The sequence below is a fragment of the Oncorhynchus tshawytscha genome, linkage group LG01 (genome assembly GCF_018296145.1).
Source record: "Oncorhynchus tshawytscha isolate Ot180627B linkage group LG01, Otsh_v2.0, whole genome shotgun sequence".
In the NCBI taxonomy this organism is placed as follows: Eukaryota; Metazoa; Chordata; class Actinopteri; order Salmoniformes; family Salmonidae; genus Oncorhynchus; species Oncorhynchus tshawytscha.
Window position 1 is genome coordinate 54,403,211 of NC_056429.1, and position 7,124 is coordinate 54,410,334.

General features: G+C 40.7%; 1 pseudogene; it reads left to right on the top strand.

Annotated features, from left to right (window-relative positions):
- Nucleotides 1-3,125: 3,125 nt before the first annotated feature.
- LOC112253179 lies at nt 3,126-6,649 on the top strand (annotated as a pseudogene).
- The last annotated feature ends 475 nt before the right edge of the window (nt 6,650-7,124 follow it).

A 7,124-nucleotide genomic window follows, 5' to 3' on the forward strand; every position in this document is an offset into this window, starting at 1 on the left:
TTCAACTATGACAGACAAAATGAGGGGGAAAAATCCAGAAAATCACATTGTAGGATTTTTTATGAATTTATTTGCAAATTATGGTGGAAAATAAGTATTTGGTCACCTACAAACAAGCAAGATTTCTGGCTCTCACAACCTGTAACTTCTTCTTTAAGAGGCTTCTCTGTCCTCCACTCGTTACCTGTATTAATGGCACCTGTTTGAACTTGTTATCAGTATAAAAGACACCTGTCCACAACCTCAAACAGTCACACTCCAAACTCCACTATGGCCAAGACCAAAGAGCTGTCAAAGGACACCAGAAACAACATTGTAGACCTGCACCAGGCTGGGAAGACTGAATCTGCAATAGGTAAGCAGCTTGGTTTGAAGAAATCAACTGTGGGAGCAATTATTAGGAAATGGAAGCCATACAAGACCACTGATAATCTCCCTCGATCTGAGGCTCCATGCCTGCATGCCTCCATGCCTGAATGACCTGCAGAGAGCTGGGACCAAAGTAACAAAGCCTACCATCAGTAACACACTACGCCGCCAGGGGCTCAAATCCTGCAGTGCCAGACGTGTCCCCCTGCTTAAGCCAGTACATGTCCAGGCTCATCTGAAGTTCGCTAGAGAGCATTTGGATGATCCAGAAGAAGATTGGGAGAATGTCATATGGTCAGATTAAACCAAAATATAACTTTTTGGTAAAAAGTCAACTCGTCGTGTTTGGAGGACAAAGAATGCTGAGTTGCATCCAAATAACACCATACCTCCTGTTAAGCATGGGGTGGAAACATCATGCTTTGGGGCTGTTTTTCTGCAAAGGGACCAGGACGACTGATCCGTGTAAAGGAAAGAATGAATGGGGCCATGTATCATGAGATTTTGAATGAAAATCTCCTTCCTTCAGCAAGGGTATTGAAGATGAAACGTGGCTGGGTCTTTCAGCATGATGATAATAACAAACACACCGCCCGGGCAATGAAGGAGTGGCTTCGTAAGAAGCATTTCAAGGTCCTGGAGTGGCCTAGCCAGTCTCCAGATCTCAACCCCATAGAAAATCATTGGAGGGAGTTGAAAGTCCGTGTTGCCCAGCAACATCCCCAAAACATCACTGCTCTAGAGGAGATCTGCGTGGAGGAATGGGCCAAAATACCAGCAACAGTATGTGAAAACCTTGTGAAGACTTACAGAAAACGTTTGACCTCTGTCATTGCCAACAAAGGGTATATAACAAAGTATTGAGATAAACTTTTGTTATTGACCAAATACTTATTTTCCAGCAAATAAATTCATAAAAAACCCTACAATGTGATTTTCTGGATTGTTTTCTTCTCATGTTGTCTGTCATAGTTGAAGTATACCCATGATGAAAATTACAGGCCTCTCTCATCTTTTTAAGTGGGAGAACTTGCACAATTAGTGGCTGACTAAATACTTTTTTTGCCCCACTGTAAGTGTTTCCAATGACATCGTAGACAATCAGTAGGCAATGCCCACTCCCAATTGGTCAAAATCACACACTGCAGCCCGCATGAGTGGTGCAGCGGTCTAAAGCACTGCATCGCAACGCTGAGGCTCCACTACAGTCTGGGGTTTGAACCCAGACTGTATCACAGCCGGCCGTGACCGGGAGCCCCATAGGGCAATGCACAATTAGCCCACCGCTGTCCAGGTTAGGGGAGGGTTTGGCTGGGGGACTTTCCTTGGCTCATCGTGCTCTAGCGACTCCTTGTGGTGGGCCGGGCGCCTGCAAGTTGACTTTTGTCTTCAGTTGAACGGTGTTTCCATCAGGGTTAAGCGATCATTGTATTAAGAAGCAGCACAGCTTGGCCGGTCATGTTTCAGAGGATGTCTCGACCTTCGCCTCTCCTGAGCCAATTGCGGAGTTGCAGCAATGAGACAAGATCGTAACCAGCAATTGGATATCATGAAATTTGGGAGAAGAACATGGGTAAAATTACAACAACAACAAAAAGCATTGTCATTGGAAACACATATCTTCATCTATCCTTTTTACTACAAAACATAAACAAACCATTTTTACATATGTTGATGTTGTGGTGCTGGAGATGATGAAGTTGAAAAAAATATGTAGTTTCCCTTTAAAGAACATTTTCAGAGAATGTGGCTAGAGAGGCCCAGATATAATCATTAGTGCTTCTAATAGTCGTGCCATGGTTTCGAAGCCTGTTCAGAAACCTTGCTTCCAGAAATGTGTTGTGTCAAAGGACACTTTGATAGTAAGTAAACTTTACTTCATAGCTTTCATTGGAAAGGTTACCATCATGACTCAGAATGTGGAAAGCAGAAATACCAGGTTGAACATAGTAACAGTTACAGTTTTAGGGGTAACAAATTACTGTCTACATGTTTGTTTTTTTACACTGAATAATCCTAAGGATGGATTGTCTCATCATGATAGAGGGAAAGTTTGAAGAGGTTGGATGGAGTTGGGGTGGTTGTTAGAAGTTAGTAGGGATGTACTTGTTTATTAATTTTAGTAGTACAGAATTAGGCAAACCATGATTGATCGCACACTCCAGCACAATAGGTGGCAGAACGCACATTAATGGTTTGTTTGTGGCCTGCCATTATACCATAGAAGAAGAGGAAGAACGCACAGCCCACTCTGACTCACTGGAGGCAATTACGAACGCACCCATAACAAATTACATATCGAGGTTCTATATGTAATTTAGATTCTATATGTAATTTGTTATGGGTGCGTTCGTAATTGCCTCCAGTGTGTCAGAGTGGGCTGGGTGTCTTTTGTAAATTCAGAACGTTTTGCTCTTAGAGCATTCAGCTCTGGCTGAAGAGTAGGGTTGATCCGAGCGTTCTGATCTCACAAAAGCAGTCAAGCTAGCTAACTGGCTAAAGTTGGCCAGCTTTCTAGCTACTCCCAGACACAAATGAGAGAACCTCACTCTGGCCATTGTACTTGTTATCTACAGCGTTAGTGGCTTTAACTGTGCTGCTGGCAACAACATAATTACTTGTTTTGCCTACGTTTACTGACACCTGTCAGATTCAGCGGTTTTTGGCGCGTTCGTAAATTCATCGGTTATTCTGCGATCTTGCACACTCAGACGAGAGTGCTCTGAAATCGGAGTAGATAGCCATAGTGAATTTTCGAACGCACCCTCTAATCAGGCACAATTGAGCCAGCCAACCTATATCGTCATTTCGGTGTCCTTCTTCCGAGTGACCAACGAGGAGAAGTCCGAGATTCAACCTTTTTCATGTATGTTATTTTTGTTTAGTTAGCGAAGTAAAAATGTGCTACAAGTTAAATGCAGTTACACAAAGACTTATCCAATCGGCATCGAGTGCTTACAACCCTCAGGTGAGAACTGAAAGCATGTCTAGCAGGCAGCCAAAGATGTAGAAGTGCCGGAGTGACCGTTACGTTGTTGACCACCTGACTTCAGCATGTTAGCCAATTTCCACGGTTTCAATTTGGCAACGCAAACACATGTAGCTATGTATGGATTTACACAACATGGCAACAACAAACAATTATATAGCTTGTTGTGGTTGGTAAGGCGACTCGACTGATAAAGATAACTAACTAGGCTTTTTGCTAACACAGCTTTATCTAGCAAGCTGTTGCGGTTAACGTTAACACTAACGTTCGTTTACTACCAGCGTTTTTGTTGCAGAGACGTTCTAGATTATCAGCGGTAGATGAACTACTAAACATAACTATAGTCTATAAAGTTAACGTTAGCCCCACCCACACGTCCTGATACATGTTGACGTTTATCAGTCGGTGGGTTTACATTCACTTATTAACGTTATACACAAGTTTGGCATTGGAATAAAGTACTTCAGTAATAGATACTTTAAAAGTACCAAAGTCGTTTTGGGGGTATCTGTACTTCACTATTATTTTTTGACAACTTTTAATTTTTCTTCACTACGTTGCTAAAGAAAATTATGTACTTTTTACTACACATTATCCCAGACACCTAAAGTACTAGTTAAATTTTGAATGCTTAGCAGGGACAGGAACATGGTCTAATTCACACACTTATCAAGAGGGCATCCCTGGTCATCCCTACTGCCTCTGATCTGGCTTACTCACTAAACACATGTTTAGTTTGTAAATTATCTCTGAGTTGTAGCTTGCCCCTGGCTATCGTAAATAAAAAATTTGAAAATGTGTCCATCTGCTTTGCTTTAATGAAATAAATTTAATGATTTATACTTTTACTTTTGATACTTAAGTACATTGTAGAATTTACATTTATGTTTTATACTTAAGTATGTTTAAAACCAAAGACTTTTACTCAAGTAGTATTTTATTGGGTGACTTTCATTTTACTGGGGTCATTTTCTATTAAGGTATCTTTACTTTTACTCAAGTATGACAAACTTCTTCCACCACTGCAACTGGGTTTTGTGGACTATGTCTAGTGAGTAACTATTGTTTGAATGCATATTACATGGTGTGATAGTAGCTATATTGTCTACGTGTTTGGGTCATGTGGTATTCAATCTAATGTTGTGTTGCCTCTCCAGGGATTGAGGATAACAGTGCCCACGGAGGCTCCCCCAATGATCTTTGCACACCCACCAAATATGTGTCAGAGGCAGGGAACATGGTGGAGTACCTGGGACACAACAAAGTCCCTGACCTACAGAAACTCTTCCAGGTACAGACAAACTTCTCTAACCTTTGTTTGACCTAGACCCTGTTTTATATGTTATCGGCTTCCTAGGGTCATTGGGGTTTTATTGAAAAATTGTTAAGCTTGTGTGGCAGTTTTCCCTACTTGACCTTGGTTTGTTTGGTTCGAAGATACAACGATAATAGACTCCTGTGGTAATTTAATTTGTTAACCATGAAATTTCACTGCCAAAATGTACTTGCACTGATAAAGTTAAAATCCTACTGCTAGAAAGCTATACACTCCTTCTCTGTCCCTGCAGAGAAGTTGTGAGCAGTGATAAAGTTTGGACTTAAATAAACAATGACATGTCTCAGGATTTCAAGTTGGGAATTCCTTTCAAATATCTCATTCTCTTTGTACTGTCTACATTGCAGAAGTCTGATGGTATCCCGGTGCACCTGAAGGGAGGCCTGATGGACAAGATGCTGTGCAGGACTACCATGGCCCTGACCATTGGTGGGACCCTCTACTGCCTGATGGCTCTCTACATCGCTGCCCAGCCTCGGAAGTGATCAGCTTCCTCCTCTTCAAGGGTCCAGCAGGATTTTATATGATTCAGATTAGGAGCAATAATGTGGATAATGATTATGCTCACTGTCAGTCAAGGAAAGGGATTGCTTTACCCCTCCAAGGTATATATTACCCCTCCATGTCTTATTTATTGCCTAGTTTCATGTTCGGGTTCCCTTCTGCAAGATTTCATCAGACACAAATAATCTCTCATTTGTAAAATGGAGGAGAAATCTAGTATATCACTACTGCTGGCCCATTTTACTGGCTCTGTGTGTGTGTGCTTGTGCAAGTTGTACATGTGTATCTCTACTGACATTTCTGTACGTTTCCTATACAACCAGTATCATTTCAGTGGTTCAATAACTACTACTGCTGATCAACAATCTAAAAATAACATCAGTCTGACCATTGTTTTCTGTCAGCACACATGTATGTGTTTGGAAAGGATTTGGGGGTCTCATCATGTATGAATTTAGGTTCTCTTTTGTTTGGATGAGAGTGGACAGGGCTAGCACCTTTCAAAGCTCAAAATTAGGTGACACTTCAGGTTGTGTGATCATTAGTGTGTCTGTAATATACTCTGAACACCCCAAGTCCCTATGTTGTGGTACAGAGGTTATGAGTTGTCATTTAGGCTGTGTCCTAACTGACAATGTTCTGTAAAAAGAGAGTGCATGCATAGTGGATTGCAAAGAGTATCCGACAAGTCATAATTTTGTCTTGGGGATAATAAAGAACATTTTGTTTGTAAAACATGATTAAAAAAATATATATTTAGTTTTTTTATCTGGTAACTCAATGAAGGGCTATCTAAATATTCTAGGAATAGCTGACCTTGAAATGGGATATTCCTCATAGCAGGATCTATGACTTTGAATGCTACTTGGACATCCTTGTTCAACTGGTAATTTATTTACCATGTCATAGATTTCTATTCTCCAAGTCACTTCAGCCCAATTAGAAATGTATATGTGAGTCTTTTTATACTGAAAATGTAATGTTTTACAAGACCTTGACTAATGGGCGGTATCAAGGTAGAGCAGAGATCTTGTTGATCGATCTTTGCTTTATTCTTGATTTTTACAATCGGTACAATAGCCAGCTAGACCTTTCCATCATACTCTTCTATATCTATGTCGAAGACATTCAGTCATTAAGTGGGAATTGACACGAGTATGCATATGAGGTTTTATGTAATGTTAATTGTTGACATATACAGCCACCTGGCTCACAGAAAATGATGGCAAAATGTTATCTAGCCACTTAATTCAGCTAGGATATTATAGTTTGTGTTCATTGAAAAGAAGGCTTTGGGTGGAAAATCTATTAGAATTATGTCTCTGTAGGTAATAAAGGACTAGAACTGACATGAGCAGTCAAAACTGATGTCTGAAATAGGCTGTTACCATTTTAGGAGTAGCTATGTGCCTCATAAACTGGATGGTTTGAGCCCTGAATGCTGATTGGGTGTGACATACCACTGGTATGACAAAACATGTATTTTTACTGCTCTAATTATGTTGGTAAGCAGTTTATAATAGCAATAAGGCACTTCGGGATTTGTGCTATATGGCCAATATACCACGGCTAAGGTCTGTGCCCAGTCACTCCTTGATGCGTTGTGCATAAGAACAGCCCTCAGCCCGTGTTATATTGGCCAGTTACCACACCCCTTTGTGCGTTACTGCTTAATTATACAACCAATCATAATCAATCTGATCTCTTCAGTCACCGAAAGCATCAACACACACATCAACACAAGCTTTCTCTATATTGTGTCATCCAGCACATTGGAGTTTGACTATTAAAATCAGAACTACCATTTTGACGTGCATAAAAAGCCATAGCTACATATGCTTACACTGTAAACTATAGAACAGTTAAGTGTGTGAAATAGTGTTTTGCTCTGTCTCTCCAAGACAGCCATTTCTCACCCCAACTCTC